The 14991-nt window shown below is 31.4% G+C and overlaps 1 protein-coding gene across 1 annotated transcript in view; it reads right to left on the reverse strand.

Moving 5' to 3' along the window:
* LOC129971419 (WD repeat-containing protein 47-like) overlaps nucleotides 1–14991 on the reverse strand; it is a 58751-nt gene that overhangs the window by 19052 nt on the left and 24708 nt on the right. The gene's annotated exons all lie outside the window — the stretch shown is intronic.

Genomic DNA, 14991 nt, shown 5'->3' on the forward strand with positions numbered 1-14991 from the left:
CAAATTTTTTTATTTTAACAATTTGCCGCATTTTAATCTTTGATTTATAATAAATGGATTCTTTGTGAAAAACACTTTTCTAATTTTAGCTACCTACTGGGAACATGTATATGGAATTAATCGAATTAAATGAAAAAATGATGAATCATTAATGAAAATATTAAAAAAGTGGACTGTCACTAAGAATTCACCAGAGTACAAAATTAAAAACTAGCACATCAGAAAGTCACAAAAAAAAATCAAGCACTAAATTCTAACATTATAAATATGAAACAAATCAAAATTAAATAAAAGTTAAGAAAAACACACAACAACTAAATGCACTTTTTTTGTGTGTGAATGCACAGAGAAATTAAATTTGTTAGTATTTATCTTTTCACCATTATAACTTAAAAGAAAGTAATTTACATGAATATATAGAAAGACAAAATCCACTAATATATATATGACATACAAACGATTTCTAATAAAAATACTCACCATAATGAGATAAATTTTATTTTGAAAAATTATTTTTAAATTTATTATTTCTGAAATGTGATTTCTCTAACAGATATATCTTACGGAAGTTTCTAAATGTATTTAACATTTTCCAACTAACAAGAATACTTGAAAAAAAAAAAGAAAGAAATACTAGAGTTTACCTAAAAATTGGCAGGAAAGTAATATTATAAAAAACCTCAAATGCGCTTTTAGAAAATTAATATGCAAACATTTCACAGGATTTTAAAGTAGAAGATATGAAAAAATAGCGATCACAGATGAATTTATAGAATCACTATATTTTTCACCATGGGACCCTAGAGAAATGGAACCTATACATTTGAAGAGTCAATACATTACACATTCTACATTTCTTTAACTAATATACAAATGAACAATAATTTTAAACAGTAGTTCAAGTGTTTTTAATTAAGATTTCATTAGTTGATGATTCTTTTTTTTAGATAAATCTTTTTGAGATAAATATTAACTACTATATTTGATAATATAATTCTACTACATTATTTCTACTATTTCTGCCACATTTTAAATCAAATAAGTAAACGCTAATCCTCAGCAAATATTATGAATTTGTGCTTTACGTTCAATTTCGTATCAGTGACGTATTATTTTCTTCATATAATTTTTAGTAAAGTATTTTTAGCTACAAGAATGAAACATGCATTTAAGTAAAAAAAAAAATATTAAAAATTACATTTTTCTTGTTATAAAACATTTTTATTAAAATATCATATTAAAAATTTCAACCAAACAAATTTCTTTTTAATTAGTTAACGGAGCATAAATAGAAATATCGATTATTAAACAAAACCGAGCAATAAATTAAGATTACTAAAATTTTCAACAAAGTTTGACGTTTAATACAAAATTATTTTGCGCAAACACTTTAAAGATAAAACGAAACCAAGATATATCACTCGTAGAGAAAGAACCAGTTCTCACATACCTTCATTCTTCGTAATTGCCGAACGAAGCAACCGTGTTTCTGCTGATAACAGAAATTACAAAATGCGCGCTCAAGTAGCAGAGGATGAGCAACAAGGATAAAGCGGAGGCAATAAAAAAATAATAAAATAAAAAAATGTGGCAGAGTGTATCGCAGCGTGTCGCTGCAGAGCGAAGCAGTCCATCACAACAACCAGTAGGTGGGGTCATTGGCATACCCACCCTGGGGCTGAGCGAACTTGCGTTTCCTTCTCCAGAGCAAACTTAACGGCCGGTGGAAGAGAAAAAAAGCATCTGCCTCCGGAATTCTTTCTTGAAGAAATTCATTTTGCCGAGAAATTATTTGTGTTCGAAGCAACCGAGAACAGATTACAGAGCTTGATAAGCCTGAAAAAAAGTGAACGTTCCGCATCTTTAGGGTATAGTACAGCAGAAGGTACCGAATCGGGCACGTGCAGCAGATCGGTCCAATTAGGTGAGCAATTCTGCTTGCTCCAGGAGAGAGAGAAAAAAAAATCTGAATTCATCGTGAGTAATCAGTAATCGATTTCTTTAAAAAAAAAAAAAAACAGGAATATAAAATCCAAAAATTATAAGAGAATCTATCAATGGCCTAGAGCACTAGAGCATGTGACACTAGGAGCACATTATATACATTATTGCCCTTGATGCGTCATCTGTGATATAACAAGTATAAATGGCTCCCAGAATATAAAGTTATTTTTTCGTCCACTAATCATATTTGACTTTAAAAAAGTGGTATAAATGCACTCCTGTTTCACTTCCATGGTGCCTGGACATCTATTGTCCCCTTGGGCCCTCGGTTGCTCTGTCACAGAAATCTTATTTCAAACTCCTTTAAAAAATGACTCGCTTTTGAATAAAATGTTCAGAATCGTCCTATTTTTAACATTTCAATAAATAGCTAGTAGCCCTTACAAAAAGTTATGAGCGACCGAATCTTCCTTCAATGAAATAATATGCGCCTCAGATCTATAGAAAGCGATACACGACTATGAAATTAACTTAAATACAGAATTTAATCGCTGTTAAAATATTAATTGTTTATTATATTAGAATATCATTTAGGTCTATTTAATAAGTCAAAATTATACCCCCCCCCCCTTGCTGTCGTTGAATAGTTTGCTTGAGTTGCCATCCACTTCAGCTTAAAAATTAGCATTTGAAAATCTGTCATTCTCAGCTTATATTAAACAAAACACTGCACAGTACATTCAGGATTTGTAAATTGTTCTCGGGGTATGCCTAATGCTTTTTTTTAAATACCACAGTGAAGTGTACAGAATTCCTGTTAAAATGTAAATAGTTTATATCCTTTCTCTTACTTTCTCTTGAAGTGCAGTAAATAAACATATATAAACTATTAGTACAGAACGTTCTATTTTAACTCTACACATTACCGGAAACTGCTCCTATGTTTCACATTCTGTATGGCCTGAGATGAATGGAAGTCTTAGTACTCAATCAGAAGTGAGGAAATACATATTGCAACATTGAATTTTGGCATGAAAACTTTGTCTTCTGGTATTGGTGGACAAAGAAATGAGTTCATAGAACTCTGGCTTATCCGACTTTTTTGTTATCCGGTCTTCCTTTCGCCACATTAGGCCGAGTACTCGAGAGTGCACTGTATATATATGAAAAAAAGCTAGTCGATTCCAGCTGGTTTCTTTCCTAAATACTAAAAGTAAACACAGTGACACCAAAAGAAATAAACATAAACTTCTCTCACCCTTGACACTTAAAAAAAAAATCTGACTCATCCAAGTTTGCAGGATAGAAATAAACCTCAATGCTATGAACAATTTCCCAATATTTGGGTAAAAGGGCAGAGGAGTTAGTCTGAAGCTAGACATGGCTTTCGAAAGAATTTTTGTCGAGTTCACATATAGAACATTTACAACATTTAGAGCATTAATTGAAGAATATTGCACATATTACAGAATCACCTGCAAAAAATGCGAGATGAGATTATTAGACACACAGAGATATATACGATTTGCGCTTTCTCTGTGATGAGACGTTTGAGATTCTACTCATTTTTATTAACTCCGTCATTTCATATTGTTAATGGAGTCAACTGAAGTGACTCCACAGTCATAGATAACTAGAACTGCACATATAATGAAACTTCAAGTCGCTGCATATCGTTTATTACTATAAGATTTTGATTGGTTAAAGTTGATTGCTCATAAACAAAATAAATTGGATGAACCAAATTTAATTGAAAAGTCAAATTATTTTAGAAAAGGCTAACAAAAGAGTAAAAAGAAAGAAAACCCATTCATACACAGTCATTAGATAAATCACGCTTATCGTATTTTCGAACATATTTTCTACGAATTTCGGTACGCATAAAATAAATTCTATTCATTACAATCGTATAAAATTTTATACAGCAATATTTGCAAATATAATACATCTGTCAAACCTATTTTTATTTTTTTTAAGCAATCGTATTAAAATTCAGACGCTATTTATCATGCATATATATTTTATGCTTTTCAAGTTACAGGACATACATTATTTCTTTATTGATTTTTTATTAGCACATTTAAATTAAAATAAGGTTATTATAATTATCAAACTTATGCTTATATATTATGTTCATTTTGCTATGATTTTTACAATTAATTATTATTTAGCGCATTAATTATGGTTATGAACTTAAAGAATTATTGCATCACAACTTATATTCATTAAAAAAGAAATACTATAAGAAACAAATATTTTCTACCGTTTTATAATAAAAATAATATTTCTATATGTCCTAAAAAATTTTTATATCAGACATAACATTCATTGGAAAAAAAAAAAACACTTTTTTTAAGAACTGAAATTTTGACAACTGTAACTGTCGTGAACGTCCCAAAAATTTTTTTTTAAAAATTAAATATCTGTAAAAAACTGAAAAGCTGATCAAAACATTTTGTGTCGCTTTGTCTAAAAACGGATGAACGAGTTGAAAAGGAGCGCAGAACAGTGGCAGATGATACATTCCTGAGCCAGAGACTGAAAGTGGTGGGAATTTTGTTTGACGAATGGAGATGGATCACACACTCCGCTTTCTTAAGCGTTTCAGCGCTGGAATTAAGAAAATAGCTCGCGGTCTCGCATTTTAGAAAATCTGGAGAGCGCTGACTCATGGGAAAGGATGATGTAGTTAAATGACAGATATCTGCACACATGACTGTTTAGCGATGGAAAAAAAAATAACCAGAAAAACATCACTCTCCTTCTCTATCAGGCATTAAGAAAATAGATAGAGTTCTCTTTCTTTCTTTTTTTAAAGTTGTATTTATACTACTAATCTGATAAAAATCGGAAAGTTAATATACGTCAAGATACTGCTTTTTAGAGAAGATTTGGGTACTCGTTTTCAAATCATCACATTTCATGATCTCAAAGTAGTAAAATTAACATTTTTGACAGGATTTTGTTTTGAATTTTTAGCTAAGAGAAATTTAATAATTAAACTCGTGAGAAAAAAAAATGAGCATTTATGGCACTTATGCAAATGAATAATCTCTCAATATAAAACACTAGCGTATGTGACACAGAAATAGTTAGTTAGTTTAATAGTTTATTAGTTATTGGCGAATTGCAGTAATTAAATGTAAATAAAACATCGTACAAATTTCATACTGTTCCATTGAACGAAAAGTCGTTTAATGGAATTTCAAAATATTATTAGAAATGTTCTGAAGAGATTTTGCTGTGTCAACGAAAATTCCATTCAGTCAGAGGAAAGAAGATACAAAACATAATAAGAAATAGATTTCAAACAGAAAGTTTGATCCAGCAAAAAAGTAAGCTTAACCATTAACGGATAGGATATGAAATGGGTGACCAATGGGCCTATGAAAATTGGTGACCATCATTTTCAAAACAATCAAATTACAAAAATGGTCTTTTTATTATCCAGACTCAAAAAATTATCTTTTTAATGGTATCAATTTCATTTCCATATAAATTTCCTCCTAATTTTACTAATATTTAGAGGTGCATTTCTCGCTTCGCTAATGGATATAGTAATGCTCAGAAGTAGAGTCGCTTTCACTCCAATTATGAAACATACCTCTGACAGGAGGGGTTATAGCGTGACCAGTGATGATGTCTTACAATTTAATCTCAGTTTTTTTTGCTTCCAATCGTGACGACGGTCATATGATCTATTCTGGGTGAACGTTGTCTGGAGGGATAACTCTTGTAATTTTGATTATTATTTTATTGGGGACACTATGAGTAAATAGATGAGAAGTTACCCATAATTAAACACAAGGTGCGTAGCACTTTTAAGTACCTTTAGAGAATAAATAAAAACAGACCTTAAGCTGATATTTTTTATTATAGAACTATGTGTTCGATGAAATAAATAAGTTATATATTAACTAAGAAAGTTCCCAATTGTATACAAATATAAATATAAAATATTACCAGGAATCACGGAATATTTTTCACGAATATTGGAACTAAGTTATTTAAAATGTTTTTTTAATGCAAGTTTCGTTTGAAAAATCTTATTAAAAGGCTACCATCACATATCTTAAATGATTTAATTACACTGCAGTTAGTACTATACAGAAGAAAAAAAAGTTATGCTGCTACTTCATTAACATTTCAATTCCTTCAAAAAAAGTTAAGAACATAATTAAACAAATCTATAATTATGCAAATTCTATTAAAAATGTAAATAAAAGACTGTTTCTCTTCAGGGATTTTTCCAAACACTTTCAATTCGTTCTCCCCCCCCTCTCTCTCTCTCTGTAATAATTTTTCTTAACAAATTAATTTTGTTAGTAGTGAAAGGTTTCGAGCTTGTCGAACAAGTAAGTGCATTAGCTTTATATTCCCTCCCTTTCCCTTTCTTAGAGAAATTCCTTTTTCCGTGGTTTAGTTTAGTTATATTAACGTCCCGTTTGAAGCAACACTAGGGCTATTTTAGAGGACGGACCTCGTCATTTTGAACCGCGGTCAGATGACGAGGACGACACCTGAGCTGGCACCCACCACACCACACCAGCGGGAGGACGTTTGGTCAGGACGGATTTAACGTGCAACAGACCCCCTTATACGACGGTTCTTCGGTGGAATCGGGTCTCGAACCTGAAACTCTCCGATTCCGAAGCCGAGACCTTACCACCAGGCCACCGCGGTCCCTTCTTTTTCCGTGAACATCATGAATTCAGTTACAGAGATCAAGAAATCAGAGTAACTTTCTTTTGTCAATGACAATTATTTATTTCACCATATGTTTCCCTAAAAGCAGTGGATATTTTGAATGGGCTGATATTGCTAACTTTCTTAATTCTTTAATTATGCTCAAATTCTGCCAGACTGCTTTATGTGGTCATAGACTACAAGTTATGAAATATATTTTTCATTGACATTTCTATCTTCTATATTTTAATTAATGCCGAATCGTCTTTCAATACATGCTGTTCACGAGAAAGAATGAAAATATTCAAAACTCTCCACATATTTTAAATTTAATCTTTAAATAAAGAATTAAACCCCCCCCCCACACACACACACACCTCATTCAATCTTATTTTTCTGATATGAAAATGACAGAAATAAAATAAAGATGATTGGACCTGGAAATCTATAAACTCCAAGGGAATGGCATTTTCATATCGTCTTTTATCCTTTTTGATGACAGAACATGATTCTTTTTCAAACTTAGCTGTCCTCCACCAAAACAATATTTCTTACTGATGCAAAATTTAATGAATTCGTTACGCATTCAACATTTTTAAAACTGACAATTCATACTTGAAAAATATATAAAGTTATCGGAATTGCTTTTCTGGAATGTAAAGCAATATCCGATAAATAAAACAAATTATTTTCAATAATTTGCTTTTTCGTGTGCCTGCACAAAATGTATCAATTTCAATCAAGATACATTGTTAATAAAATCATATAGCCATTAGCAATTTACTGAAGAAATAAAAGGGTCATTGTAATTTTACTAACTTACGTATGTCATCTACATGAAAAGGCAAAAGTGAGTCATCACTCTGATGCATTTGAAGAAATAAAATGAAGGAATTCATTATATCAGTTAAACATTGAAACACATCAGTTAAACATAACAACGCAAATAAATACAGCCTGTAATCGGTTAGATCTAGCGTGGTGAAATGATTTTTTTCCCCCATCAGAAGAAAGATACAAGCACCTGGATTAAATTATTCTTTGTTGAGAGGGATTACAGCTCATTGGGGCCGCAGGCCCCACCATCCGTAAATCTAAAAATGGTTAACTTTGGAGTGATATGAAACTGACCTTAGTAATTACAGTGCATCATACATGGTTTATTTTAGTTTGGAAGTATTGTTTTCTTGTGTGTGGGAAAAAAAAGGGTTATGCATTATTTGTCTGCAATTTAAATTGCAAGGGCACAGCGAGGTCTGCGTTTGTTGCAGGTGTCGTTTATATCATATGTCGGTAGATTACTTAGGGTGGGGTTGTCTATATTTATGATGTTTCCATAGAAGTTTTGGGCTTGTTTGAGGATGAATTGTTTGATTGGGGGGATGTTCAGAGCTTTAATGATTTCCGCATTTCTGATGAACCATCTGGCCCTGACTATCATCCTTAATGTTTTGTTTTCCAGTGCGACTATTTTTTGTAGTTTAGTTTTTGCCGTAGCAGCCCAGATCGGACATGCATAAGTAAGTATTGGTCTTAGATATGCTAGGTAAATGAGGACTTTATTGTTTATTAACAGACCTGAATTTCTGCAAATTAGCGGGTATTGGATTCTGAAAGCCAAATTAAATTTTTCTCTTGTTTTATTTATGTGCGTTTTGTAATTTAAGTTTTTATCTAGTGTTATTCCCAGGTATTTGACCTCGTTTTGCCAGCTGATTTCAGTTTTGTATATTTGGATTTTGGGCCAGTTATTATTTTTCTTGAAGAATAAGATTGCCTCTGTTTTGTCCACGTTGAGTTTTATTTTCCAGCGGGTTAGCCAATTTTCGAGATTATTAATGTAATTTTGTAGGGGGATGATTGTTTGCTGAGGGTTTTTGCTTGGGAGAGAATTGCAGTATCGTCTGCATAGAGACTTATCATGATGTCTTTTTGTTGGGGTATGTCATTCAGATAGAGTAGGAATATGACAGGTGCCAGAATTCCGACTTGGGGTACCCCGGCTCTGAGCTTTCTTTTTGTTGAGTCCATCTGGTTAACTTGCACTGTGAAATATCGGTCCGTGAGGTAAGATTTAATTATGTCAACTATTGTTTTGGGGAAATTGTAAGCAATTAATTTATGTATTAGGCCTGGGATCCAAACTTTATCGAATGCTTTTGCTATGTCCAAGAATATGGCTGCTGTTGGTTTTTTGTTTTTCCTGCCTTCATGAAGGAATTCTATCATGCGGAGTAATTGATGAGTGGTGGAGAGTTTCTCCGTGAAGCCAAATTGCTGTGGGATTGAGATGCCAAGTTCTTTACTGTGTGTTAAGTATCTTGTGAGGATTATTTTTTCAGTTAGTTTGCTGAGGGTTGGGAGTAGGGAAATTGGTCTGTAGTTGACTGGCAGGGAGGGGTCTTTTCCAGGTTTAAGTATAGGGATAACTCTCGCAATTTTCCAGCATTTGGGGAAGTATCTGAGCTTTAGTCCTGGATTAAATGTGAGCACTTCTAAGGCCCTTATATAAGGATTTTTAATGATACTCGCCTCTTGAAACAGGTATCCGTTCCTTCGGGATGTAAACTATAAATATAAATGATTGTGCGTACCTCCTGAGGGAGGCAACTAAGCCATTTGATAATAAGCCATAATTTTCGTGTTATTTTTGTATAGGTTCGGTTTTAGTATTCTCTGGGAACCCAGTTATTATTTATGATTTTTAATAATTTATTCTTGATTTTTTGAATTTATTCTCTGATTCTAGAGTAATAAATTTTATTGCATAAAAATAGGATCGCACATTTTTTTAAATTCTGAAAATCGCCTACATTAAAGCGCCACAGATATTTAAGTAAGTTGGTGTGGGGGTGGAGAGTAAGCTCCCCCCAATTCCATCGCTTAGATGTATTGTATTTGTAATGTATTTTGATATATTTAATGCAGTTTTGCACACACATACACCAAAAAGTAGAAGAAACTATAAATAATTTCAAAACAGAAAGAAATAATAAATATTATTTTTCTTCTCACTCTAGGCTTTATTTGATTTCAATATTATATTATATAATTTATAGTTTATTATTGCTAAGATTTTGAATTTTATATATATTTATATAAAGAGCACTTAAAACTCAAGTGTTTAAGGCCAATAAAAGTCTTCATTCGACTCTGATTGTAGTATCTGCTTTTCAGATATAATACACATTCTTTGTACTTATCCAAGCGTAGAGCTACTCAGCAAATACAGTGAAATTCTTCAGTGAATACAGTAACGTTTGAAAACCAACATTAAAAACCTTTTTAATAATAAAATAAAGATAAGGGGGATAACAGACAAAGTAATGGCATCCTCTTCATTCATACACTAGTTCACTTTCTCAAACAAATAATTTCAAATCCGAAGCTAGTTGACATTAATGATGAATCTACAAAGTGAAATTTTCTTAACATAAGCTCAACGAAGCATTACTCCTTAACTAGCCCAGATTTGCATAACGATCAAGAACAAAAAGATCCGGCAGTCTCAGATCAGATGAAAAAGCGGTTAGCTGATAACGAAACAGAGAAACATTTGTAGCTTTTCATTGGTCAGAATAAAGTAAACAATATAGAGCAATCAATATCAAATCCATCAATGAAATATCAGCATTGCCCATTCTGTTTTGAATTTGTATCGAACAAAAATGATAAATTTATAAAATTCCCCACCTATAAATAAAAACGATGAATTGTAAATTTTTATCAACATTCTTATCGTTTAAAATAAAAAGAACTTCCTGACACATGAGCCATAATCGCATATTTTGAAAAAAAAAAAACGATTGAATAGTATTAAATTAAATTTAGGAAAATGCAAAACAGTAAAGTAAATGAAAGACACAACACACAATTGCTAAATAACTTTTATTTTTTCAAAAGCATTACATTTTGAAAATTTTAATTAAGTGTAGTCGAGTCGATATTAGAGTATAAGCGACGAATTACAGCATTACGTCCAGTCGAAGTCTTAAATATGATCTTAAGAGTATTTAAAAGTAAGAAATATTATTTCCACCTAATTTAGTTTCAGACTGATTATTGACATTCCGTGTAAGAAAACTTGATATTAAAATGAAACTTAATATGAAATTATTTTTAAAAAATTGAGAAATACAGAAACAACTTGTTTTACAGAATTCACCCGCGATTCCGGGCCTTTACACTTTAATAGATATTATTAACTTACTTTTGATTATAAAAGTTTTTCTAGATAACCCGGTACTTCAATGAAATAATCTTATTACCAAAACTTCAATAAACAAAGATGGTGAATATTTTTCGGAAATTTTTTAGCTTATTACTAATATCTAGCTACTCTGAGCGAATAGATGAGCCCTATACAGGTCATTTTTAATAATATTTTATTAATTAGCGAAAAGTTGAATAAAGTGCAACTATAAAAACATTCACTGATGCTGTCTAAAATGTTTGTACAGTGATTTGTTTACGTTTGACAGCTGCCACTTGACTAATTGCAACAACAGAGATTCCTATGCCTTAACATATCTTAGCGTTTTATTTATGTAGATGATGTTGAAATTCTCATTTCTGTTGAGGCGATGAGTGTGAAGAGTTAAGATGAAGATACCTTATCGCTTAAGTTCTATTTCGGAAAGAAGTATGGTAGCGTGAAATATAGTTTGAGTTAAGATGAAGATACTGTGTCGCCAAACGTCTTATTTCTACTGAAGTGTGAAAGTTAGTGATAGTGAAAATTTACTTGAAGTACGTCATTTGTTTTAAATGATTTAAAGTCGATTAGCTTATTACTAATAGAAGATAATAATTACAAATAGAATTACAAACAGAAGATATAAAATTAATTACTAATAGAAGATATAAAAGAAATTAAGAAATATACGTCATGGTCTAAACGAATGCGAAAATAGACTTAACCATTGCCAGATGGGTACTGAAATGATTTATCTATGGAAATTAATAACAATATCTTCTAAAACTATTACCTCACAAAAATATTTTTCGCATTATGTTAAAAACTCAAAAAAAAAAATTACTTTTTTAATTATATGAATTTCATCTCTGTACAATATTTTCTTTATTTTTAATAATTTTTTTTAATGTAAGAAACAATTCGTAACAGTTAAATTTTAATGCTATGATGAAATTCAAACTCATCTACTATTCAAAATATTGTCTTGGCAATCGCGTACTTTTGCCGATGTTAAAATTAAGATTCTTTTTTATAAATACTATCTTTGGACAATAATTCCGAAGCAAACTTTTCACTTCTGCTTTCATAGTTTTTAAATTTGCACGTATTAGAATCTTTTTTGAATTACTCAGTTAAATTGGAGTTTTTCGGTCTCATAAAATGGAAAGTTGAATTTAAAAATATATATATGCATTCTACATCGAAGTTCAATAGTCTAAAAAGTCAATCTAGGTGAACAAAATGGTCACCAAGGCGGCTAGCTTTACATAAATCTAACCAACACGCTTTTGTCATTTTGGTAGAGAACAAGTATAAAATCTGAGATCTCAAACACTGAATTTAAAAGCGAATTATATCAAACTTGGCTTATAAAAAGGACAAATTTTATCAATGGCATTCTTCATTCAATACTCAAAAATGCTAACTCAACCTTATAGATGGAGCATTAATTGACCGTCCTAAATATTACGTTAGAAATGATATGGAGAGCACTACATTCAAAACAATAATTAAAAAAAAAGTTCAATAATCAAGTAATGATTAATTTATTAAAAATAATTTCTGCCAAAATGCCATTCTTACTCAAAAGAATAAATATTTCGAAAATTTATTCATCATTAAAACTAACATTCTTATACTTTTAATAGAGACGGCAAATTATTATGGATTCACGAGCGCAAATTGAGAAATGCACTGTCATTTAAAAAGCAGATTGGATACTGAAAATTCAATAAAAAAAAAAAAAATTCTCTCTCAATTTAACTTGGCTTGTTCAGAATATTTAGATTGGAATTGTAGTAGAAAAAAAAATAAAGCAAAAAATAAACATCTACAAGTTTAACTCCCGTTATAGGTCTATAAAAATATAAAATATGAAAAGAAGTGAATTATGAAAATGAATTCTATGAAAAATCAACATGCGGACGACGAAATGATTGCGATCTCAATTCAAAAATCCTAAAACTTATCGAAAAATAAAAATCTGATACAAACTGACGACACAGTGTGAAAACATATATACAAACATATACATACATTTTCAAACTAGTTCATAAGAGGAGCACAGAAGGCCATTTTAAAAATTTATTGAAATAATATTGAAGTTTCGTTATTTTGGTTCACAAGTTCGGCAACATGTCGCAAGTTTGGATTGGTTATGTATTCGAATTGTCGGAACGTCTGGGACTATATTCCGTTTAGTTTCAAATACAAACTGAATTAAAAGCCAGGATGAATTAAAACGTCACTGTAAAATTTAACTCCGAGAGGTCTGAGCGTAGGAACTTGCTTAATTGAAACAACATACAAAATTTAAAAAAAAAATATCTTTTTGCAAATGGCGAGATATATCATGGAATGATACAATGCGGAAGAATATTAATAATTAATCTATGAACATGACCATTCATATGTGAAAAGGCAAATTTTTGACTATGCCGGAACTTAGTCGATGTTTTTCCACCGAAAAAATATAAGGTACTGTTTTTTCGATTACTCTGGAAAATGGTGGGTGGTAGGTAACAACAAATGACACATATAGACGCCATAAGCTTTCATATAAATTAAATTTCTTGAAATAGGCCCAGAGATTAGTACTGGTGAAATCCGTCGCGGGTTTCTTCTGGTTTTGATATTGTTAACATTCGTCAAGTCACTGTGCGGTTACTACTAATAATTAATGAAATTAAAAATCTGAATCATGCGAAATAACAAGGTTTCACTGCTAGCTGGAAGAAATGTAAAGAACTTAGATAAACTACTCGATAAATTATTCCTAAAATTTTTTGCCAATAGTATTTAGAGAGTGATTTTCTAACATAAAAACTTCATTTGAATTTTGTTCAATGAGATGAGGTATTTCGCAGTCTGCACTGGATCTAAGCAATCAATATCGACCCCCTCCCGTCCTCCTCGTCCTTTTTCGGTTATAACGTGACCACTGAGAATTTCTTGATAGACACGGTTTGCACAGAACTCAATCATTCCTATAATAATATGTATATCGAAAAATGTACAAATCGACGGATGCCTTCACAATATCATCGAATATTTAAAAGATCACAGAGACACTTTCTATTCATCCAGTTAAAATTAACTGCTCATTTGCATAAAACAATTAAAACGTCCCTTTCATAATCTACTATTGGTGTTCCAGATTTAAAAACAATTCAAACCATCCTCAGCCTCATTTATTGGCATATTCCTCTCTCTTCGTATAAAGAAACTTGTTAATTCTCTGGAAACATTGTTTCTGGGAACTTGGTGTTGACTACTTACTGATGAATTCGGAACTTATTCGCACCGCCGATCAAGTTTAAAATCGACATTTATCCCACGCGTACTGCTCAGAAAATGTATTTAAATCTCATAACTATGTACGCCGACACATTCAACTTATAATAGGAAATAAATTGTCCATGAAGATAGTGTTTACTGCCTTTACATTTCTCCAGATCCCTCCGTCGTATAATAGAAAAGGGATTCATTGTGAATAAGACCTCAACCATGACGTAATCATTAAAAAAAGGATTCCTGCGACCTGTACTGGCAAAGGGTTATATTATTTCATTCAAAGCCAAATTACGCACACTCAAAATGGACTAATTTCGAGCATGATCTCAAACTAAGAAACAAAAGAACAATGCCTTTGTAGGGCAATGGTACGGTTCTTATATTGCACTGATACTATGGAAAAAGAGAAGACTCTATCGCCTTTGTCTACCAACGAAGCAATATTCGACAAACAAAAGTTAAACTGACGCACACAATTGTTCACTCAGCAATCATCATCAGAATATTTTATTTCGGAGAGACAGCGATCACTTTTTATTTTCTCATCTACAAAGCGAAAATATTGTAATAGTCAAAATATTCCACTCCGAAATTTTCACGAATTCCCAAGTCCGAAAAACATATTTTTGGAATTATGATTGTCTGTGAACATGATGATCAAAAGCGCTTTCTGGTAATCGAATGAATTTTTGTATCTGGCTTCCATTCCAACATATTTTGAACGAAATATATTCCGAGGTAATATATCTATCCAATTGTCTGAATATAAGTCAACTTGATAACTACAAAATCAAGAGAGCTAGATGAATAAAATTTGGCACACATATTTAATATCTTGAGTATAGATATGTAATAAATTTGGAATTAAACCC

The sequence above is a fragment of the Argiope bruennichi genome, chromosome 6 (assembly GCF_947563725.1).
Source record: "Argiope bruennichi chromosome 6, qqArgBrue1.1, whole genome shotgun sequence".
In the NCBI taxonomy this organism is placed as follows: Eukaryota; Metazoa; Arthropoda; class Arachnida; order Araneae; family Araneidae; genus Argiope; species Argiope bruennichi.